This window comes from Sciurus carolinensis, chromosome 1 (genome assembly GCF_902686445.1).
Source record: "Sciurus carolinensis chromosome 1, mSciCar1.2, whole genome shotgun sequence".
Taxonomy (NCBI): Eukaryota; Metazoa; Chordata; class Mammalia; order Rodentia; family Sciuridae; genus Sciurus; species Sciurus carolinensis.
In genome coordinates this window covers 121,229,607-121,255,290 of record NC_062213.1, presented here as the reverse complement: position 1 = coordinate 121,255,290, position 25,684 = coordinate 121,229,607, and the positions used below count along the sequence as shown (strand labels likewise).

The window sequence follows — 25,684 nt, the reverse complement described above, 5'->3', positions numbered from 1 at the left end:
CTATGGTTTTATAGTTAGTCATAAAATTGGGTAGTTCATATGCATTTTTGAATGCATTTTGTGAATCAGTTGCTATGATTATGTGCTTTTAGACTATTAATATAATGAATTACAATGATTGATTACATTAATATGAATCAGCAAGGCAACCCTGGGATTCACCCAGGAATTTGTCAGGGTTCTCTAGAGAAAGACAACCAGTGGGATATATAGACAAATGAGGTGAGGCTTTATGGTGTTTGTTCCCATAATTATGGAAGGCGTCTGCTGTGCCATTTGATAGCTGGAGAATCAGATGTAATTCATCTAGTTTGAGTTCAAAGGCTTAAGAAGTAGGGGAGATTTCACTGTCAAGTGGAAGAAAACCTGAGTGAAGGTGAAGGAGAGAAGCTTTCACTATGAAGCTAAAACCCTGAGGGAAGGTGGGAGCTGGTATCAGTCCAGGGACAGGAAGAACAAGAATCTGGAGTTGTGATTTCTAAGGGAATCAGAAGGTTGCTGCCCCAGCTCCAAAAGACAGATTTATCCCTTCTTCTAGCTTTATATTTGATGAGGTCATCAGTGAATAATAGGATGATGGTTATTAACATGGGAGAAAGTGGATCCTCTTTATCAGTCTACTGAGACAAATGATAACTTTTTTTCAAGATACAACTGGAAATCATGGCTTTCAAGTTATCTGATGTCTCTTAACATAGTTAACTTCCCATTATGAAACTATCACACCCATTTTAATAAATTTCTCATTTAATATGTTTATGTTTTAGATTTTTAACATATTTTATTCCAAATTTTGCAGCTATGTCCATGATGGGTATTGGTCTGTAGGGTGTTTTAGGAGGGACGGATGTCTTTGTCTAGTTTTATATAAGGGTCATGCTGGCTTCACAAAATGAACATTTCCTCTTCTTCCCTTATATGAATGGAATAGTATCTGTAATTTAAATTCGATATAATCAAAGAACTTAGAAAAACTTATACACAGAATTTGTATTTAAGCTCTCTTGGCCTGTAGATATCTTTGTATTACAAATACAATTTTAATAATGGTTATAGTACTATCCTGCTATTTATTTCATTTTGGTTGACTTATTACCTTGTCATTTCAAGGAATAGCTCCACACTTCAATTTATGTGTGTGAAATAGATTCTAATGTTGTAATATTTCCTTATTGTGACTTTGAGGTCTTAAAGGTAGTGAAGTCCCATGCAATTCCTGACGTTGGCAATATGTGCTTTTCTTCTCTTTTCATAATCATTTAGAAATATTAGCTACATTGACTTACTCAGAGAATTTGCTTTTTAAATTGTCATAGAAATTAGAGAAGTATTGGGGAAGAGAGAGTCCGAGCGGATGAGTTGGAGAGTCAGAAGAAGGTGATTCTTCTGAAACACCAAGGAGGAAATGCATGAGAGCTGATTATGTCTGCTACCTCAAAGAAAGAAATGCTCGACTCATGTAGGAAGCTCCTCCTTTGTGGGTCTTTAGCCAAATATCTGGTGATGGACCTTGTGCCACTGTGGTTCTGCACTGGCAGAAATCATGAAGAGCTCCATGCAGAAAGGAGGAGAGTTAGGAAAACCTGGAATCCACCAGTACTTCTCCACCTCTCCATCCCCAAACTTAACCACAGCAGTCCTAAGAGAATAAAGTGTACCTCCTCTCATACAAATTTGTCTTCCAATTAATTTCTCTTTTGAAAACCTGTAATTCAGAATAATACAGAATTGGAGACTGGGGAACTTAGTTTTGACTTGGCCATGTGGACAGAGTACAAACTACACAATCTATAAAATAGATTTTCAGATAAGAACTATTCTTTTCTTTTTTCTTCTTTTATTTTTATTTATCTTTTAATTTTTTACAGACTGCATTTTGATCCTTTGTACACAAATGGGGTACATCTTTTCATTTCTATCTTGCACATGATGTACATTCATACCATTCGTGTAATCATACATGTATATAGGGTAATGATGTCTGTCTCGTTCCACCATTTTTCATACCCCACTCCCTCTCATTTCCTTCTACATAATCTAAAGTTTCCCCACTCTTCTCTCACTCCCCACTCCCCTACCCCCATTATATATCGAATTTCCACTTATCAGGGAAAACATTCAGCCTTTGGTTTTTTGGGATTGGCTTATTTCACTTAGCATGTTATTCTCTGATTACATCCATTTATTTGCAAATGCCATAACATTATTCTTCTTTATGACTGAATAATATTCCATTGTGTATATATACCACATTTTCTTTATCCATTCATCTGTTGAAGGGCATCTAGGTTGGTTCCACAATCTAGATATTGTGAACTGAGTTGCTATAAACATTGATGTGGCTGTTACTGTAGTATGCTGATTTTAAGTCCTTTGGGTATAAACCAAGGAGTGGGATAACTGAGTCAAAAGGTGGGTCAACTCCAAGTTTTCTGAGGATTCTCCACACTGCTTTCCAGAGTGGCTGCACCAATTTGCAACTCCACCAGCAGGGCAAAAGTGTGCCTTTTTCCCCACATCCACGCCAACATCTATTATCGTTTGTGTTCTTGATACTAGCCATTCTAATTGGGGTAAGATGAAATCTTAGAGTTGTTTTAATTTGCATTTCTCTAATTACTAGAGATGTTGAACACTGTTTCATATATTTATTAATTACCTTCTTAATATATTAATTAATTTACTTCTTCTGTAAAGTGTCTGTCCAGTTTTTTGACCGATTTATTGAGGTTCTTTGTATTTTTGGTGTAAAGTTTTGTAAGATCTTTATAAATTTTGGAGGTAAGTGCTCTCTCTGAAATGCGTGTGGAAAATATTTTCTCCCACTCAGTCGGCTCTCTCTTCACATTCTTGATTGTATCCTTTGCTGAGAAAAAGCTTTTTAGTTTGAGTCCATCCCATTTCTTTATTCTTGCTTTGATTTCTTGTGCTTTGGGAGTCTTATTGAAGAATCTGATCCTAAGCCAGTATGATGAAGATTTGGGCCTACTTTGCCTTCTATTAGGTGCAGGGTCTCTGGTCTAATTCCTATGTCCTTGATTCATTTTGAGTTGAGTTTTGTTCAGGGTAAGAGATAGAGGTTTAATTTCATTTTACTGCATATGGATTTCCAGTTTTGCCAGCACCATTTGTTGACCAGGCTATCTTTTCTGTATGTTTTTTGTATTTTTGGCTCCTTTGTCTAGTATGAGGTGACTGCATTTATGTGGTTTTGTCTCTGTGTCTTCTATTCTGTACCATTGGTCTGCCTGTCTATTTTGGTGCCAACACCATGCTATTTTTGTTACCATTGCTCTGTAATATAGTTTAATGTCTGGTATTGTGATACCTCCTGTTTCACTTTTTCTACTCAGGATTGTTTTGGCTATTTGAGGTCTCTTGTTCTTCCAGATGAAGTTCATGTTTGCTTTCTCTATTTCTGTGAGGAATGTCATTGGGATTTTAATTGAAATTATTGAATCTGTATAGTGTCTTTGGTTAAATGGTGATTTTGACAATATTAATTCTTCCTATCCAAGAACATGGGAGATCTTTCCATCTTCGAAGGTTTTCTTCAATTTCTTTCTTTAATGTTCTGTAGTTTTCATTGTAGAGGTCTTTCACCACTTTTGTTAGATTAATTCCCAAGTATTTTATTTTATTTTTTTGAGGCTATTGTGAATGCAGTGGTTTTCCTAATTTTTCTTTCAGAGAATTCAACACTTATGAATAGAAATGCATTAGATTTATGTGTATTGATTTTATATCCTGCTACTTTGCTGAATTCATTTATCAGTTCTAGAAGTTTTCTAGTGGAGTTTTGGGATCTTCTAAATGTAGGATCATGTCATCAGCAAATAGTGACAGCTTTAGTTCTTCTTTTCCTTTTTGTATTCCTTTAATTTCTTTGGTCTAATTGCTCTGGCAAGTGTTTCAAGGACAATGTTGAATAGAAGTGGTGAAAGAGGGCATCCTGGTCTTGTTCCAGTTTTTAGAGAAATGCTTTCAGTTTTTCTCTGTTAAGAATGATGATCGCGGTGGGCCAAGATGGCGGACTAGAGGGCGGCTGCATTTCACGTTGCTCCAGGACGCAAGATTCAGAAGAGGAGATAGTGAGAGACTTGGGACCAACTCAAAGCCGCCGGGTGAGTCTCTCCCGTTGGAGAGTGGTCCCAGATGGGGCAGTGGCCCTGGAACGCAGGGAATTTGTGAAGTGGAGTTGCTCGGCAAGACGCCCCTCCCCCCACTGGAGCGGTAAACACGGACAACTGGGATCATCGTAGAGGAGGCGGCTCAGCACAGCGCTTGGACTCGGAGCAACCACTGGGGCTCCGGGCGGCTGCCTGAGGAGGAGCTGCGTGACGAGCGGTTTAGACCCAGAACGACCGCTTCTGAACACAGGGAGGTTGCCCGGAGGAGGAGGAGGAGCGCAGCGGGTCGCTTGACCTAAGAGTGACTGCATCAGAGCCACAGGCAGTTGCCAGAGGAGGAGCTGCGTGGTGAACTGTTTGATCTCAGAATGACTGCTCCAGAACACTGGTGGCCTGCCTGGAGGAGGAGCGCGGTGGGTCGCTTGGTCTAGGAGTGACTGCATCAGAGCCACAGGTGGTTGCCAGAGGAGGAGGCAAGTGGTGAGTTGATTGGACTAAAAGCGACCGCTCCTGAACACCTGTGGCCTTCCTGGAGGAGGAGCGTGGTGAGTCACTTGGTCTCGGAGCCACCGCTCCTGAACACCCGGGGGGCTACCCCAAGGAGGAGGAGGAGGAACAGGGCGGGTCACTTGGACTTGGAGTGACTGCCTAGGGCTACGGGTGGTTGGTGGGAGGAGGAGACCCGAAGTAAGTTGTTTGGACTCCTAGTGACTGTGTCGGAAAATGGGCGGCTGTCCGGAGGAGGAGGTGTGTGGCGGGTCTCTGGGTCTCGGATCTATTGTACGGGGCTCCAGGTGGTGGCTCAGAGGAGGGGCTGCATAGCCAGGCGATTGGTGCAGAGCAGGGTCCCAGGAGCTTGGTGGCTTCTTGCTGGAAGAGCCGCACAGAGACACGCCTAAGGGCGGAGCGAAGTTTCCAGGGCGGCGGGCAGATTCTCTGGGAGAGGCAGCCTAAGGAGACTCGCCTGCGAAGGGTGAGGCTCCCAGGCCCAGGACGTAGGTCCGGGCCCCTGGGATCGTTGCAGAGGAACAGCCCAGCCCAGGCGGTGGCTGTAGATTGAGGGGAACCTCTACGAGGGCAACTGACCAGCGAGACGTCCCCACCGAGTGAGCCTTCCCAGCCAGGGAAGGTTTTCCCACAGGGACGGTAAAACCAGAGACACAGGCACAAACAGGCCTTGCCTCAGCCCGCAGTCTAGTTCCCCATTGGAGGACCATTGGTCAACAAGTGGAGGCACCTCTGCCCACTAGCAGGGAATATACGCCACCTGAGGGTCACCACCCCTAGAGAGGCAGCTTCTTCATGGAGCTCTGCATTATCAACCTCCTCCAAGACTTCAGGCTACTGAAGGATAAGAGGGGATATACTAGCAATCTTCAGGGACATTATAAGTCAATAGAGGAAATCTGCAATATCTTAATGACCCACTGATCCCTGAACAATATGAGAAAACAAGGGAAGAAAATGCCCCAAACAAATCTAGATGTTACATCAATAAAATCCAACGACAGCATGGCAGAAGAAATGACAGAAAGGGAGTTCAGAATGTACATAATTAAAATGATCAGGGAAGCAAACGATGAGATGAAAGAGCAAATGCAGGCATTGAATGATCGCACCAATCAACAGTTAACAGAGCAAATTCAGGAAGCAAAAGATCATTTCAATAAAGAGTTAGAGATATTGAAAAAAAAACAAACAGAAATCCTTGAAATGAAGGAAACAATAAACCAAATTAAGAACTCCATAGAAAGCATAACCAATAGGATAGAACAGCTGGAAGACAGAACTTCAGATATTGAAGACAAAATATTTAACCTCAAAAACAAAGTTGAACAAACAGAGAAGATGGTGAGAAATCATGAACGGAATCTCCAAGAACTATGGGATATCATGAAAAGGCCAAATTTGAGAATTATTGGGATTGAGGAAGGCAGCGAGAAACAAACCAAAGGAATGAACAATCTATTTGAAGAAATAATATCAGAAAATTTCCCAAATCTGAAGAATGAAATGGAAAATCAAGTCCAAGAGGCTTATAGGACTCCAAATACACAAAATTACAACAGACCCACACCAAGGCACATTATAATGAAAATACCTAACATACAAAATAAAGACAGAATTTTAAAGGCTGTGAGAGAAAAGAACCAAATTACATTCAGGGGGAAGCCAATACGGATATCAGCTGATTTTTCAATCCAGACCCTAAAAGCTAGAAGGGCCTAGAACAACATTTTTCAAGCCCTGAAAGAAAATGGATGCCAACCAAGAATCTTATACCCAGCAAAACTTACCTTCAAATTTGACGATGAAATAAAATCATTCCATGATAAACAAAAGCTAAAAGAATTTACAAAAAGAAAGCCAGCATTACAGAACATTCTCACCAAAATATTTCATGAGGAAGAGATAAAAAACAAAGAAGCAAATCAGCAAAGGGAGGAATTATCCTAAAGGAACTGTCAAATAAAGGAGGAACCAAGATGTGTCAAAAATTTTAAATATGAACCAAATGACCAGGAATACAAATCATATCTCAATAATAACCCTGAATGTTAATGGCCTGAATTCATCAATCAAAAGACATAGACTGGCAGATTGGATTAAAAAGAAAGATCCAACAATATGTTGCCTGCAAGAGACTCACCTCATAGAAAGAGATACCCATAGACGAAAGGTGAAAGGATGGGGAAAAACATACCATGCACATGGACTCAGCAAAAAAACTGGAGTATCCATCCTCATTTCAGATAATGTGGACTTCAAGCCAATGTTAGTCAGAAGGGATAAAGAAGGACATTTCATACTGCTTAAGGGAAGCATAAATCAGCAAGATATAACAATCATAAACATCTATGCCCCAAACAGTGGCTCATCCATGTATGTTAAACAAATCCTTCTCAATTTTAGAAACCAAATAGACCATAACACAATAATACTAGGTGATTTTAACACGCCTCTTTCACCACTGGACAGATCTTCCAAACAAAAATTGAACAGAGAAACCATAGATCTCAATAACACAATCAATAATTTAGACTTAACAGACATTTATAGAATATACCATCTAACCAAGAGCGAACACACTTTCTTCTCAGCAGCACATGGATCCTTCTCTAAAATAGACCATATATTATGCCACAAAGATAATGTCAGCAAATACAGGAAGATAGAGACACTACCTTGTATTCTATCAGATCATAATGGATTGAAGTTACAAGTTAATGAAAGAGTAAAAAACAGAAACTACTCCAACACCTGGAGATTAAACAATATGCTACTATATGATGAATGGATAACAGAAGATATTAGGAAGGAAATTAAAAAATTCTTAGAGGTAAAGGAGAACAAAGAAACATCATATCAAAATCTCTGGGACACTATGAAAGCAGTACTTAGAGGAAGATTTATTTCATGGAACGCATTTAAGAAAAGAAGTAAAACTCAAAAAATAAATGACCTAACACTACAGCTCAAAGCCCTAGAAAAAGAAGAACAGACCAACACCAAAAGTAGTAGAAAACAGGAAATAGTTAAACTGAGAGCTGAAATCAACAAAATTGAAACGAAAGAAACAATACAAAAAATTGACAAAATTCAATGCAATTCCAATTAAAATCCCAAGGATGTACCTTACAGAAATAGAGCAAGAAATTATGAAATTCATCTTGAAGAATAAAAAACCCAGAATAGCTAAAGCAATCCTTGGCAGAAAGAGTGAAGCAGGGGGTATCACAATACCAGATCTTCAACTCTACTACAAAGCAATAGTAACAAAAACGGCATGGTATTGGTACCAAAATAGAAAGGTGGATCAATGGTACAGAATAGAGGACACGGACACAAACACAAATAAATACAATTTTCTCATACTAGACAAAGGGGCCAAAAATATGCAATGGAGAAAAGATAGCCTCTTCAAAAAATGGTGCTGGGAGAATTGGAAATCCATATGCAACAGAATGAAATTAAACCCATATCTCTCACCATGCACGAAACTAAACTCAAAATGGATCAAGGACCTCGGAATCAGACCAGAGACCTTGCATCTTATAGAAGAAAAAGTAGGTCCAGAGCTTCAACATGTCAGCTTAGGACCAGACTTCCTCAACAGGACTCCCATAGCACAAGAAATAAAAGCAAGAATCAATAACTGGGATAGATTCAAACTAAAAAGCTTTCTCTCAGCAAAGGAAACTATCAGCAATGCGAAGAAAGGGCCTACAGAGTGGGAAAAAATCTTTGCCAATCATACTTCAGATAGAGCGCTAATCTCCAGCCCCAGCTCTTTGTCTTAAACCCATGACCTAGGACACTCTACCAAACCCCCCCCTGGGAAGGTTGCACGGCCTACCTGGAGGTCGTTAAACTGATAACTAGGTTAAGAAAGAATAGGGCGGTTGGGAAAGCATAGATCATCGGGTCCCAGGGAGTGCCTGAACAATCAGGAACTGATAAGCGGGAACCAGGAACCATAAAAATACCAAGAATACCAAGTAATAATTGTGGATTTTTTGGGATATAATAACCTTACCCTTCAAGTAACCTATGTGCTGTGTACGTGCTGGATTCAAAATAACCAATAGGAAACCTGTTGCTTACCGCGCGCGAAACCTGCCCCTTTACCCTATAAAAACCTGTACCCCAAAAAGCCCGGTGTGCCACATAACCGAAGCTCCAGCTGAGGTTTTGCTGCGCACCCGCAGGCGCCTGTGTAACCAATAAACTGCCTCTTGCTTTTGCAAAAAAAAAAAAAAAAAACTCTACACCAAGAATGTAAATAATCCAATTGACAAATGGGCTAAAGAAATGAATAGACACTTCACAGAAGAAGATATACAAGCAATCAACAAACATATGGAAAAATGTTCAACATCTCTAGTAATAAGAGAAATGCAAATCAAAACCACCCTAAGATTCCATCTCACCCCAATTAGAATGGCGATTATCAAGAATACAAGCAACAACAGGTGCTGGCGAGGATGTGGGGAGAAAGGTACACTCTTACATTGCTGGTGGGGCTGCAAATTAGTGCAGCCACTCTGGAAAGCAGTGTGGAGATTCCTTAGAAAACTTGGAACGGAACCACCATTTGACCCAGCTATCCCACTCCTTGGCCTATACCCAAAGGACTTAAAATCAGCATATTACAGAGATACAGCCACATCAATGTTCATAGCTGCTCAATTCACAATAGCCAGATTGTGGAACCAACCTAGATGTCCTTCAATTGATGAATGGATAAAGAAAATGTGGTATATATATACAATGGAATATTACTCAGCCATAAAGAATGATAAAATTATGGCATTTGCAGGCAAATGGATGAAACTGGAGAATATCATGCTAAGTGAGATAAGCCAATCTCAAAAAACCAAAGGAAAAATGATATCGCTAATAAGTGGATGATGACACATAATGGGGGGTGGGAAGGGTTAGTGTTGGGGTTGGAGTTGGGTTTAGGGAGGGGGGCAGAAATGGAGGAGGGAAGGACTGTATAGATGGAGGGGAGGGGTGGGAGGGGTGGGGGGGAAGGGAAAAAATGGCAGAATGAATCAAACAACATTACCCTATGTAAATTTATGATTACACAAATAGTATGCCTTTACGCCATGTACAGACAGAGAAACAACATGTATCCCATTTGTTTACAATAAAAAAAAAAGATTTTTTGTGAAGATTAAAAGCATTAATAAAATAAAGTACTTATGGGGGAAAAAAAAAAAAAAGAATGATGATCGCCATGGGCTTAGCATAGATAGCCTTTACAATGTTGAGGTATGTTCCTACCATTCCTATTTTTTCTAGTGTTTTAAGCGTGAAGGGGTACTGTATTTTATCAAACGTTTTCTCAGCATCTATCAAAATAATCATGTGATTCTTAACTTTAAGCCAGTTGATGTGATGAATTACATTTATTGATTTCCGGATGTTGAACCAACCTTGCATCCCTGGAATAAACCCCACTTGATCACGGTGCACTCTCTTTTTAATATATTTTTGTATGCAATTTGCCAGTATTTTTTTTAGGAGTTTTGCATCTGACCTCGTTGTCTGGGGCAGGCTCAGCAACAGCGTCCAGATAAGAAATATTACCAGAGCTAAAGAGGGACATTTCACAATGATAAAAGAGTTGATGCTTCCAGAAGCAAAAAATTCATATATACGCCTGCATAATACAAGAGCTTCAAAATAGTGGAAGAGAAAAGTGAAGAAAACCAAAGGGAATCTACTATCAATTAGAGTTATAAACATATATCCCAGTGTTATTGATAGAACATGTAAACCAAAAATTGGTACAACTATAAAGGAATTGAAAAACCTAAAGATTTATAAATCATTACACTTAGCAAATAGAGAGGACATATTTATTTCAGGAATACACAGAACATTCAGTAAGGTAGATTGTAAGGTAGATCATTGTCATGGGTTTGGATTTTAACATCCCCCAAAAGCTCTTGGGCTGAAGGCTTGGTCCTCAGGTGATGACACAATTTGAAAATGGTGGAGACTTTAGGAGCTGGGGCTTGACTGGAGGAAGTCATGTCATTGGAGGCATGCACTTGAAGGGCATATTGGAATCCCCACCTCTTCCTTTCTCTCACTTCCCAGATACCATGATGTGAACACCTTGCTCTTCCTCAGGAATCACAGCAGAATTTTTGGTCTCACAAAAGGCCCAAGGCTATGGGGGCCGGAGACGATGGACAACAACTTTTCAAATCATGAGCCTAAATAAATCTTTCCTTCCCTTAAATTGTGTATCTCAGGAATTTTGTCGGTTTCAGGATGACTAACACAATTATAAAACAAGTCTCAAAAAGTTAGTGCATCTCAACAAGTACCACGCACACAGGATGCCACTAACACTTTGTTTCAGGGCTGTCCCATCCTGACATTTTTTAAGAATACTTCTAGATATACAGATAAATTGAGCAGTTTCTCAGTTCCCACATGCCTCATTTCTCTGAATATATTTTCATATTTTTAGTATCTTGTCTTAATATACTACATGTTATAATTGATGAACCAATATTGATACATCTTTATTCACTAACGTTTATAGATTAAGTTAGATTTCATGTTTTGTGCTGCACAGCCCTGTTCATTTAGACAAATGTGGGATGCCATTAACCCCATTGCAGCATCATACAGAAAGTTCCACCACTGAACACATCCCTGTGCTTCACCAGTTCCTCCTCCCAATTGCCTCTCCTTAGCAACTGCTCATCTTTTTTACTCTTTCTATAGTTTTGGCTTTTCTCCAATGTCCTCTAGTAATGGTATATCCCAAAGTGTGTAGATTTTCAGACTGGCTTCTTTCTCATTTTATATCTTTTAAGTTCTTCCATGTCTTTTCGTGTCTCCATAGTTCACATCGTTTTATTAAATACTCGTTCATCCTAGGTATTCACCACAGTTTGTTCATCCATCACTTAGGGAAGGACATTTTGGTTACTTCCAGTTTTTGTCAGTGAAGAATAAATGTGTGGAAAGCATTCATGTGTAGTTTCATTTTGTTTTGTGTGTGTTAACATAAGTTTGTGTCTCATTTTGGTAAGTATCTAGAACTGCAATTACTTGATTATATGGTAAAACTACATTCGGTCTTGAAAAAAACTACTGAACTGACTTCCAAAGTGACTAATCATTTTCATTTCTACCAGCAATGACGGAATGCTCCTATGATCCCCTTTTTGACAATATTTGTTGTTGTCATTTTTAAATTTAACTCTTCTAATAATTGTGTCAGTTATCTCATTTTTCTTTAATTTCCAATGCCACAGTGAAAACTAATTTTGAACATTCTTTAAATGCTTACTTGACATCCTCTATATTTCTTATTTGGTAAGGTGTCCAGATATTTCACACATTTTTAATTGGATTTCTTGCCTTAAATTTGTTGAGTTTTAAAAAGTTTTGTATATTTAGGATGCCAGTCCTTTACCAAATCTGTATCTTGTCAACATTTTCTTCACACCTGTGAAGGGTTTGTTCATTTTCTTAACATCACTTTTAATAGAGCAGAAGATTTTATTTCAATGAATTTCAACTTACCAATAATTTTATTTTCTGGGTTGTACTTTTGCTTTTGTATCTAAGGGTCAGCATCAAATCAAAGATTGCTTAGATTTTCTCATGATATCTCGAGGGAGTGTTTTAGTCCCTTTTGTGCTCCTTTAACAAATTGCTTGGGTCTGGGTACTTTATGAAGAAAAGAGTTTTAATTTCCTCAGAGTCCTGGATGAGAGATGGGCAAGCACATCTGGCTAGAGGCTGTGCTGTGTTACAACATGGCAAATGGCAGCACAGAGTGGAAGCATGTGCTAGAGATACCACACGTGAGAGAAGAAGCAGGAGACAGAGGAGACGTCTCCTTTACAACAACCTAATCTATAGGAACTGACTCAATCCTGTCATCCTTGTGGAATTACAAAAATTCATGCTGAGGGAGATTCTCTTGATCTAATCCTTTTAAAGCCCCCATCACCTAAGTACTGCTACAGTGGGGAGCAAGGAGCTACCACATGAATCTTTGGGGACACATTCAAGCCACATTCACACCACAGCAAGGAGTATTGCAGTTTCACACTCACATTTACATCTGTGATCCATTTTATGAAAGGTGTAAGAGTTCTGTCAAGATTTTCTTCTTTCATGTGGATGTCTAGTGGTTCCAGCACCATTTATTGAAGAGACTATTCTTTCTCTGTTAAATTGCTTTGAAACTTTGACAAAGATCAGTTGACTTATATTAATGAGTCCTGTTTTCTGGGCCCTGGGTTCTTTTCCGTTGTTCATTTTCTTGTTTTTTTCTTTATTCACCGATTTCACACTGTTTGGGTTAGTTTAGCTGCATGCTAAGTCCTAAAGTTGGTAATATCAATCTTCTTAGTATTTTTCTGGTCTTCAGTGTGAGAACCTGGTTGGGTTTTGTTATAGTTTCAATCTGGAAGATCCAACAAAGACTCATACCCAATGTAGCAATATTCAGAGGTGGCTTTTAAGATAGGATTGGGTTGTGAGTGCTCTGATGTCATCAGTGGATGAACTCATTGATGACTGAATGACCTACTGGGAGGTTGTGGAAAATGCAATGCAGAGTCAGATCACTAGGGGTCAGCCTCGAATAGTGTTTCTGCAACTTTCTCTGTCTCTACTTCCCAGCTGCCAGGAATTGAGCAGTTTTCCTCCACCACACCTTTCCACCATGCTGTTCCACCTCATCTTAGGCCCAAAGCAATGGAGCCAGCTGACCACAGACTGAAACCTCTGAGACCATGATCCAGAAGAAATCTTTCCTCCCCTAAGTTGTTTTCCTTAATTCTTTGTCACAGTGACAAAAATTTGAATGAGTGTTTCTTATAGGTAAAGTTACAAGACTCAGGATCCTCCCAAAATCTCAGTCCTTAGGATTATTAACTTCGAGGGGACTAGTCCCAGGCTCTAGCAATATGTGGATTACCAATAAAATGTTCTACCAGTTGCTGGCTCCTGCAGCTTCTATTCCTGCTGTGCTGTGATTCAGTGTGTTAGAAGGTTTTTTCTGGTTTGGATGTGACAGGCCATCCTGAGACTTCATTTCAATAAAAAAGAACTGAATAATTTCAGTTAGTTCAGGGTTAACCAACGTAAATGCATATTTTGTCAGGTTTAATAGTTGCATAATCATCACCAGCATCTAATTTGTCTCCTCCTCACAATCTCCTGAGTCTCTTTGTCATCATTCCCTCTCTGTGGTCACCAATACTGGACATGGAAAGAAAAAAAATATTTGAATATCTGATATCACTGCACTAATATTTTCTTTTTCTGTGACTTTATAGAATGAATCACTGTGTTACTCTCCAGACAAATAGAGGAGGGATTGCACTGTAGTTACTTAATTTGGCAGCAGTTAGCACTACTGGCAGTTTATTATTGTCCTTGATCTTGTTTATCTATACTGGTTAATGGTACTTGGTATAAAACATTTTCTGGTGATCTTAAATGAAGAAGATGCTAAAAACTTCTGCCATAAGAAGTGGAGGGAGATGATGAATTTGCAGATAAGGTGATGTGGAACTAAATATTTTATCTCTATTCTTTCAGAAATTTGAGTGGTCACTTAAATGTCTGTCAAGTCACTGCAAAGACCTCATGTCTCTTTTAGTTTTCTAGAGTTCCAGAGCTTATTTCACTTAGCATATATTGTTTATTTCCATCCATTTACTTGCAAATGCTGAGAAAAACACCCATTTGAGGTGGTCCCTGTTAAGGGGTGAAATTCTGTGCCTGTCACAGAATTTATTAGTTCAATAGCCTTGAGTTCAAACACCTGGCTGCCCAGAGGTAGATGAGATATTGGTGAAAGCTGATATGTCCCAATTAGGCTCTTTTGTTTACAATCTTGTTTTTGCTTATCTTGAAGAAGCTCTCTCACAATAAATCCTTTTGATATTTAAACCTATATAATAAATGTGTGGATCCTGCTCATGACCAGTCTCTCTTCCATCAGGAGTTTGGTTGGTTCCTGGAATCTTGCTTTCTCTATATTTGTATTTGCTTGTCTTATTTCCAATCCTCTCACCATCCTGTTTGGGAAACTGATGAAACATTACACAGGGAGCAAAAGGAGGCATCACAATACTAGACTTTAAATTATACTACAGACCTATAGTAACCAGAACAGCATGGTATTGGCACAAAAATAGAATTGAAAACCAAAAGACACCAAGACATACCAAACTGAACACAGTTATCTCATACTAGACAAAGGCACCATAAATGTACATTGGAGAAAAGATAGCCTCTTCAACAATTGGTGCTCAAAAAACTGGAAATCTATATGTAACAGATTGAAATTGAACTTCTATATCTCACCCTGCACAACACTCAACTCAAAGTGAATCAAAGACCTTGGCATTAGACCAGAGACCCTGTGCATCCTAGAAGAAAAAGAAGTAAATAAGGAATCAATAAATGAGATGGCATCAAACCCAAAAGCTTCTTCACAGCATAGAAAACAATGAAGAACATACATAGAGAGTCTATAGAATGGGAGAAAATCTTTATCACCTGCACCTCAGAACACTAATCTCCAGGATATACAAAGAACTCCAAAAACTTAATACCAGGCTGCATCACTAAGGTCAGAATGTCTGTGTGTGGCTGCTTTTGTGGCAGCTGTTGCTAGGGCTGGAGGGTCTCCCACGTTGATTATGATGATGACTTTGCACAGCCTGTGAACATGCTGCACAGGTCCAGGTTGTTTGCTGCAAGTCAGGTGTGAGGTCAATTCTACAGAAGAATGCAATCAAGTAACAGCTTTTTCTTAGAATTTGAATATGGAGACCATGGGAACAAATGAAGTTGGCAAGCTAAAAACTAAATTTATATCAGCTTGGAACAACAAGAAATATAGTTGGGTTTTGAAAACAGACATATTTTAGTAGAAATTCACTAGTATAATTGTGTGGAAAAAGTTATCATTTTAAATGTGAAGCTTGAACCTGGCCTGATACACTGTGTCACTGGCTCTTTGTGGTGCCAAATCCACGGGTATTTGTCACCGCCTGCAGCAACAATTTGCGCGAGTCTTTATCAGTGGTGGACTGGAAATGAACTGCTTCTATCTTTCTTTTAGTGGGCTGCTTTCTCGCTTATTCACTTGTTCCCTGGGCTATTGAGGAAGAAAGACTTTTCTTAGAGAGAGAGAGAGAGAGAGAGAGAGAGAGACTTTGCATAAGAGAGAAAGAGAGTTTGCTTAAGAGACAGAGACTACACTTTCAGAGATCTTATCTTCTTAGTTCTGCTGCTTCTTCTTAAAGGTGCATCCTGCATCCTGTGAACTAAGGGTGCGTCTACCTGAGGTGCTTCTTAGTGATGTCCCTCGTGCGATCTGCCTGTCTGTGATCTAGAGGTGTGCTCTCAATTCTCTGCTCTGTGATCTGCCTTCCGCTGTTGCCTGCTGCTTCTCTCTGCGAGCCGCTTCTATCTGCTTGCTGCCTTTTCTTCTTCCTTTCTGCTAGTGGCTTCTCTTTGCTTCTTTCTGCTAGCTGCTGCTCTTGCTGCTGCTCCTTACTGTCACACCCCACCCACAGCCCGCTTATATTCCCTCCAGGAGGTGGAGGGCGGGGCCACGCCAGTTGTGATCAGGCGAGGAGCCAGCTGCCCTATCACGGCAAGGGTCCAAACGAGCAGGCCCCAGTAGGCACGCTCGGGAACACCTGTGCACGCGTTTTGCGTGTGGACTTAACTGAATACGGCCAGTGATAAATCACCTGAGTGTGCTTATGTCAATTAACCTCCCCACCGCCAATGTGATCAGGCGCCGTTCTGGCTGGCACAGCCCCCAACAGCACTGACCATTGAAAATTCAGGTTCTGAATCATGGACTTCCCACTCTGTAAAAAAAATGACATCATCATTTGAAGTATTGCTTTCAGGGGAAAGAGAATTCAAAACTCCAACAATTTCTCTGAAAGAACCAATTAGGAAGTATTCTAAGGATCATGAGATGCAAAATAAAATCTGTTACAGGAAAATCATCTCTTGCTTTGGTGATTCCTCATTGGCTCTCTTTGGCTTCCATCAGTTAATAGAGTATGAAAAGAAGTCTGGGAAAAAAGTTGGAGATTCATATGGACCAGCTGTTTTTGCCCACATTTTAAGAAAAACAGTCGAAGAAGGAAGACACCCTGACTTACAAGGAATAACTATTTATGTTGCACAAGATTGTACAGCTTATGATTCTGGTGTAATTGATAAACAGAGTGCTTCCATGACCTCTGGTAATGCAGATGACAAAGCTGTTATTATTTTAGTTCCTGTTAGACTTGGTGGAGAAAGAACCAACACTGACTACCTAGAGTTCGTGATGGGCATTTTAAGCCTTGAATATTGTGTGGGTATTGTTGGTGGTACACAGAAACAGCCATATTCCTTTGCTGGATTTCAAGATGACACTTAGATTTACATGGATCCTCATTATTGCCAATCTTTTATAGATGTCAGCATAAAGAATTTTCCTCTTGAAAGGCTATGACATTATGTCTGCTACAACCAATGAAGAAGACCTTTTCACAGAGGATGAGAAGAAAAGATTAAAAAGATTCAGCACAGAAGAGTTTGTCCTCCTATAAAGATGAGCACATTTGTGCCCTTTGAGAAGAACTCTGAAAGGGGAAAATGAAGAGGAACAAGTGAATTTGAAAGTTTCATTTTCACAGATATCTTAATTTTATATGATCTTTTAAAAAGAAATACTTGAAAATATAAAAATATAAAGATATTTTTCTGAAAGAAAAATGTTTAATGAATATTGCTTTCTAATAAATATTAAGCATTTCTGGTTGCATTCCTATTTCCCAAAGATTTCTAATGAAATACCACTTTCACTGTAAGCCTTTTAGTCTTCAGTCTTACTTCTGAGCCCATTGTTCTCCTGGAGGTTCTGTGACACAGACCCTCTCAAAGACTGGATACACTAGATAGCTTCAAAAGCCTCAGTTTGTATTAATAACCAGAAGGCAAGAGAATGAATCTTTAGTGCTGCCTAAGCCTCCTGCTATTAATGCAACTAGAAGCTACTTTTGGATATATATTAATAATTAGATAGTATTTGCTAGCTATGACATACATATAATTATACATAAGCAGAATTTTGAGTTAAGGTAAACAATAAGATTTTATAATGGTTACATGTTTATGCTTGCTTTTGAGTCTTTTATGAAGAGTAAATACAAACTTTTGGTTTTTCCCATGAATTTAAGGGTTATGTTATTAATGGTAACTACATTCATTCAAATCAGATAAAGGAAATTACAAAATAACAGTAGTATTTGCTTCCTATCTCAAGAATGAAATTTTATGAGAATTCAACTTAATATGCAGTTTTTAAATCTAAAGTTAAGTACCAAAAAGACATCATAAATCTTCTTCTGATTTTGTTATTTGTGCACTGCAGTGTATTAGTATTTAGAAGCCAAGACCATTTTCAAGGTAAATCTGCCTTAAATGCATTATATGTTACTTAAAGACAAATTTGTGATATAAACTAAGACTTATTGAGCCAGGATCTTAAACTAAATGATAAATATATGAGAACATAAAAACAAACAAAAAACAACACCAAAAAACACTGAATAACCTAATCAATAAATGGGCAAAGGAACTGAACAGACACTTCACAGAAGAAATGTGGTCAACAAATAAAGGAAAAACTGTTCAACATCATTATCAATTAGCGAAGTGCAAATAAAACTACACTGAGATTCCATCTCACTCCAGTCAGAAAGGCAATTTTCAAGAATATAAGTAACATTAAACGTTGGCAAGGATGTAGGGGAAAAGATTCACTCATATATTGCTGGTGGAACTGAAAACTGGTGCAACCACTCAGGAAAGTGGTATGGTGATATCTTAGAAAACTTGAAATGGAATCACCATTTGACCCAGTTATCCAACTCCTCTACTTATACCCTAAGGACTTAAAATCAGCATACTACAGTGACACAGCCATATCAGTGTTTATAACAGCTTAATTCACAATAGCCAAGCTATGGAACCAACCTAGGTACTCTTCAATAGATAAATGGATAAAGAAAATGTGGTATATAAACACAATGCAATATTACTCAGTTATAAAGAAAAATGAAATTGTGGCATTTGACGGTAAATGGATGGAACTTAAGAATATCATGCTAAGTGAAATAAGTCAGTCCCCCAAAACCAAAGGTTGAAAGTTCTCTCTAATATGTGAATGCTAACCCATAACAATGGAGGATAGGGAGAGGAAGTATAGAAGTTCATTGAATTAGACACAGGGGAATGAAGGGAAAGAGGGAGGATGGGGATAGGAGGGCCAGTAGCATGAATCAAACAAAACTTTCCTATGCTCACACATGAATACACAACCAGTGTAACTCCACATCATGTTCAACCACAAGAATGGCCCCTGGAGGGCTTCTAAGAATTCAAATGAAGTGACCCCAGAAACCAGCCCCACCCAAAGCCCCAGGCATTTGTGGTATAGACAGAAGCAGCACCAGATGTGCCTGGAGGATTGTTAGGTCTCTTTGAAAACACTTGGCCTCTCAGAGTGGGAAATACCTTCATGCTGTGATCAGATGTCACTGCTTGGGTTAGAAAAACTCATATGAAAAGGTTTGATACTCCCTCTCTTTTGCAAATTTGAATTAGGGGGGAAAAACAATATCCCTTTAAACACCCTCATCTCTCTAGGGAAGTTCTGCTTCCACATCCTTTCTTGGGCCTTGTGTACTTTTCTCCTGAAGATCTAATATGTTTCCTGATTTTTTTTTTTCCAAATAGAAGTCTCCCACCAGGTGATATAGGTGACAAGTAGGTGACACACCTGCATTGTCCCATCTAGGACTGCACTTAGAGTTGAGCAAACAATCAAATGAACAAACAAAATTTTCAACTATGAGCAAAGAAGATATTAAATACTTCAGTTCTATATTCCTGTGAATCATCATCTGAGATAGTGATGAAGATTAAGAGGTGGACTGCTGTCAGTATTTAGGTCCAATGGGTTAATAAGAAGATGGGTGGTTTGGAACCTCAAAACTTCTGCCTAATCACAGCTGTGCTCCTAGGACATAGCACTGGTGAATGAAAAGCTGGGCTCTTCGTTAAGTTTTTACAGTGATTTCAGTCCATGAGGAGGGTGGCACCACCAATGTTTCCTAGATTACAGAGTATATTCTACATTCTAACCTTTACGTTGAAAAATAAAGTTTGTATGGAGAATGTTTTTCAAAGTGCACATGAAGAAATGTGTGGGGCCAGCTTGTCCCGTGGAGCAGGAGATAAGGTAGAAGGTTATCTGAAGTCCATGCCTCTCGACACTGTGGAAAACAGGGAATACAGATGCTGAATACAGATGGGAGAAGATCTCTGTCTCCTCCCCAGATGGGATTTGCTAATTCTATTGGTCTTGTGGAATTTCCTTCCCAGATTTATTTTTCATCTCTAACTGGCTACCTTTCATTTAATGCTTAGGAATTTTAATCCAGCATATTATATGTAACTCATTATTTTGCTATTATGTAGATTTTTTCAAAGAATTCTAAGTGTTAGTTTGTGCACTCATAGCTTTTAGGCCTGTGCTGGGGCAGAACATCATGGCAGGGGGCATAGTGGTGAACAAAGCTGCTTACCTCATGGCAGCCAAGAAGGAGGGTGGAGAGAGAGAGGGAGGAAGAGGCTGAAGAAACATAGTGGTCTACTTCCTCCAACAAGGTGCCACCCCTAAAGTTTTCATGACATTCCAATAGCCCAGGTAGCAATGAATCTATAAATGGATTCATCCACTCATGAGGTCAGAGTGCTTTTGATTCAGTCACCCCACAGTGGTCCTTCCTCCGCATACTACTGTACTGGAGACTGAGCCTATAATACATGAGCTCTTATGGGACATGTGAGGTCTAAACTATAACACATGGAAAGATGAAGAGACGGAGACAAATGTGTAGATTCCTGAAATATTTTGATTTGTTCTATTTGCCAACTGATATATTATATACTTATAGATTAACATCTATAATTTTATTTAAAAAGAGTTACTAACAGCCATAGGGGGAAGATAAATGTAAAAGCAAAGCAAAGACATCAAGAACCAAAATGGAGCTTCAGAGACCCCTTATTACCCATGCGCCCAATGTTTACACACTGATCTCCAGGGAGCCGTTAAAGGAGTAGTGTTGTTCTTATCCTTGGAGTTATCTAGAGACTAGCATTTGTAAAGGACTTTTTCCTAAGATTTGGGAGCTGGGTAAAAGGAGACACATTGAGATTTCTTTTCCCATATTCTAATAAAAGACAGCAAAACAATGTTTTGTAAAAACATGATTTCCTTCTGGAAACAAACTCAAGAAGGAATTTATCATGTGAATTTGTTTGAACTGGAAAATATCACCAAGTAATTTTTTTTTTTATTATTGTAAACAAATGGGATACATGTTGTTTCTCTGTTTGTACATGGTGTAAAGGCATACCATTTGTAATCATAAATTTACATAGGGTAATGTTTGATTCATTCTGTTATTTTTTTCCCTTCCCCCCACCCCTCCCACCCCTCTTTTCCCTCTATACAGTCCTTCCTTACTCCATTCTTGCCCCCCTCCCTAAACCTAACTCTAACCCTAATACTAACCCCTCCCACCCCCCATTATGTGTCATCATCCACTTATTAGCGATATCATTCGTCTTTTGGTTTTTTGAGATTGGCTTATCTCACTTAGCATGATATTCTCCAGTTTCATCCATTTGCCTGCAAATGCCATAATTTTATCATTCTTTATGGCAGAGTAATATTCCATTGTATATATATATACCACATTTTCTTTATCCATTCATCAATTGAAGGACATCTAGGTTGGTTCCACAATCTGGCTATTGTGAACTGAGCAGCTATGAACGTTGATGTGGCTGTATCTCTGTAATATGCTGATTTTAAGTCCTTTGGGTATAGGCCAAGGAGTGGGATAGCTGGGTCAAATGGTGGTTCCGTTCCAAGTTTTCTAAGGAGTCTCCATACTGCTTTCCAGAGTGTTTTACAAAGGGTATGAAGCTCATGTTTGAATGTGAGATTTTTATGACAAACGTGCAAAACTAAGGGGTCTAGATGATGAGATGTAACATTTTATTTCAGAAAAACTAACTTACACAGAAACAAAATCCGAAGCACTAAGATAGATGGCTACCATGCCATTTATTGATGTCTGAAACCTAAGTTTTATCTATCTCTGAAAATTCCTAGAACTTAGTCGATAACCAAATCATTTCTGATTAATAAATGTTACAGGCTAAATATTTGTGGTCTCTCAAAGTTCACATACTAAACACTAACCTCTAGCATGGTAGTATTTGGAAATGAAATAAACAAAGAATTAATTAAGACCAAACCAGGTCATGTATATGGGACCCTAATACAATAGGATTAATATCCTTAGAAGCTGAGGCACTAGAAACAGCATCTCTCTTTCCTCTCTCTGCATGTACACACCAATGTGAGGCCATGGTAAGAAGGTGATCATGTGTGTTATGGTTTGGATCCAAGGCATTTCTCAGAGCATTTGTGTTTCTGCAAGAAATGTTCAGAAATGAGTGGAGTCTGAGAGCTCTGACCTAATCAGTCCATCCTGCTTTAATGCACTAACTGGGTGGTAACTGTAGGCAGGTGGGCAGGCTGGAGGCGGTGGGTCACTGGGAGAGTGCCCTGGAAGGGTTCCTCTTCCTGTGGTCCCTCTCCCTTGTGCTCCCTTTTCTACTTCCCGACCCTGCCATGAGGAGAGAAGCTTTCCTCCACCACACCTGCCCCCATGATGTTCGGCATCAATTTTGGGCTCAGAGCTATGGATTCAGCTCACTGTGGACTGAGACCTCTGATATCATGGATCCCAAATAAATCTTTCCTCCTCTGAAGTTGTTCTTGTCAGTTCTTTTTGTCCCAGAAGAAAAAAAAAAAAAAAAAAAAAAAAAAAAGAGCCTGACAAACAAGCTGGTAATTTGGCTAATCAATCCGTGGTATTTTGCTTAGGCTGCCTGAAAAATCTAATACATCCAATGAACAGATTATTATTCCATATTTTTTTTCTTGTCTATCTCCCTCACTGGACTCATGTGGACAGAGATTCCAGTCTTTTTGCTAACTGATTTCCCAATGTCAAGAACATGGCTTACAGGTGGACTATACCCTACAAATGTCTTTAAGTGCATGAATGTTCTGGAACACATTATAATTTTCTTCTAAGTGTACTCCCTAATCTAGTTACTCCTTTGACACCTTTCTTCATTGTACTTCCCCAGCATTCTATTTCTTTTGGAGGCTGCTCATTGGATGTCTTCACTGGGTTTCTACATGGTGAATTTTTCAACTATACTTTTATTAGATTATTATAATAATTATTATTCTATTAGATAGGACCTCTTAATTACTACTAATTACTACTGCAGAGATGACTGAGATCCCATTCTTAGACAGTCATTATACAGTCCTTCAAAAGTCAAGGAGAGTGGACCTGTTCTTGCACGTGACTCTGCAACTAGTACCAGCCCCACAAGCAGATTTTCTCAGTCTCTCTACACCAGACTGAAGTGAGGATAAGAGCCCCTCTGTCACAGCAAGTCTGGAAGTGTGAAATGGGGTCTCAAACCTAAAGCCTGAAGCCATGTACAGCAGGTTGGGGAGGGACAGAATGCACAAATGTCCCAACCTGTGAGTCCCATCCCCCCTTTCTGTCGATTCTTTGTTTTCTCTTAAGAAGTCTTAGGTCCTCAGTGTCCAAGTTGAACCTTTGTAAGTTGAGCACTGATGGGATTCCACTAGTTGGCACTTCTGCAGCAAAACACCTTGCCCTGAATGTGTTCCAGGACCTTCAAAAGTGAATAGTGACCACCAGGAAATAATGATGTCTGAAAATTCAGTCCATTATCTGGGGTGAAGTGATGTCACTCCTCTTCCAAGCTACTCCTACATTCCCTGCTTAGTCCTTGGTGCAGAGCTTCATGGTTGAAGTGAAGCCAACAGCATAGCTCTGGCTGTGACCAGGAAACATGATCTTGGATGTCAGTAAAGTCTTGCGGTTTGACTCTCTCTTTGCCTTTTCCTCATCACCATCTTTAACACTCTGCTTTCAGTATTTTGCTTGCCAGAGCACAAGTTCAAAAAGGACAAGAGTTACTGTTCACTTTTCACCTTTCTGTTTATTTATTTTCACAAGAAACGTATGTACCTTTGGCAGGAAGAAAGCCAAGGATGGGAATTTCTCATGAGGCTTAGTGTGAAGAGATGACCAGGAGACCCTCTCCCACCTCCAGGCTGACCCCCAAGGGTCCTGTGGAGAGGAGGGAGGTGGCTAAGGCTGCTGTTGGCACCCCACACCAACAGCGAGCACTTTGGCAGCCTGGGGTGGTTTGCAGATCTCTGCAGAGAGACTCCTGAGCCTGTGTGCTGACAAGGCAAGTCACTGCTCCTCTGGAGACACATGAAAGTGATGTGCAGGAGACCCTTCTGCACCTGTCCAGGTGCAGCAAGGCTACACAGAGTTGTAGCACAGCACCAGGACACAGTGACAACTCAAGGGAGGAAGCAATTTTGAATTCTGGCCATTTGGGGACCAGACCCAGTGAGTGGAAGCTTCAGCATCCAACCCTATTCCCTATCATCTGGGCTTCTGCTTCCTTGCCATGGCTCTGAAGCTGAGCTTCCTGCAGAAGTTACTGCAGCACTGGAGTTTGTTTCAAACTGTCCTAAGCACACATGAAGAAACGATAGTAGTAGCAACACACATTGTGGATGTCTATTCTTTGTATATTTACCTTTGCCATTTCAGGCACATTCCACAGTGACAGGATCATCTTGTCCCAGCTGTTCAGATAGAGGAGCAGAGGGCCACCTGGTGATGGAGAGTGGACACAGGTCCAGTCCTTCCCCCTTCTTTCCATCTTGCCCTGGAGCAAGGAGGACCTTGAGGCAGAGGGTGGGGACTCCCTCATGCTCCTGGAGAAGAGTCTGCACAGGACAATGGGAGCACACAGCTCTGGAGAGGGGGCTGGAGAGAGACTTCTGCATTCCTGCACTGGCTCTTCCAAGCCACGCTCTTGGACCTGCCATGTGGGCCTCCCAGTCCTTTCCACATGCACAGCTGACTTACCTGAAAATAAGTATCTAAATGCAGGGCGAGGCAGCTCATGTACTTAAGTGGAGCTCTCTACCCTGCCTGCAAGTAAGACTGTGTTCCTCGAGTGCCAGCCTGGCCATCATGCCATTCTGACCTGTGGATAGAGTTCAAAGAGAATCTTTGATAGCTTCCTGATGTCTCTGTGGTTATGCTACTCAGTCTCAAAAAGTGTAGTATGTAGATTTTACCTTTCACTTCACGTTGAGTGTACCACGTGTGAGAGTGACTCTGTCCTTCTCTGGGATGAAGAATGTTTGCATGGAAGTGAAATGCATGGGATGGGGTGCACATGAACCAGAACCAGGCCTGTGAAGACAGAGTCATGGACACAGATTTTAACTAAGGGGAAGTTTGAAGCTACACAAGGAAGATTAAAGGTGGATATTGAAATCAGGTCACTTCTTTAGTAGATTTATATCATGCTTAATAAAACAAACCCAGTTTTCTGTAAATATGAGGACAGCTACGCATAACAGAAGTCCAGCCCTGCTCCCTGAGCTCTGAGTGTGCAAGAAGCCCACTGTCAGAAAATCACTAAGCCCTGAGCTGAAGAGTGCACCCCTAGGGCCTGGGAAATATCTTTCAATGTTACTGATTTACTTCTAGATAATATGTCTGTCCTGAGAGAGATTCAGAAGCATTGACAGACTCAGAGGAATGCTTCTGCTCACCAGCACTGGAACCTAGCAGGGACAACTGCTTGGAACTATCCCCACTACAGCCAGACCTGTGCCCCACCTCAGATGCTTCAGCAGTCATTGGTGAGAAAAGTTGCTTTGACAAACCAGTCTCCACCACTCTGAGGCATTCGGCATGAGAAGGGAGGCAGACACTGATGGATCCATGATAACATAAGGCAGT

The 25,684-nt window shown here is 40.0% G+C and overlaps 1 pseudogene; it reads left to right on the top strand.

The window, feature by feature from the left end:
• Positions 1-12,385: 12,385 nt before the first annotated feature.
• LOC124993258 (cysteine protease ATG4C-like) lies at positions 12,386-17,160 on the top strand (annotated as a pseudogene).
• Positions 17,161-25,684: the final 8,524 nt, after the last annotated feature.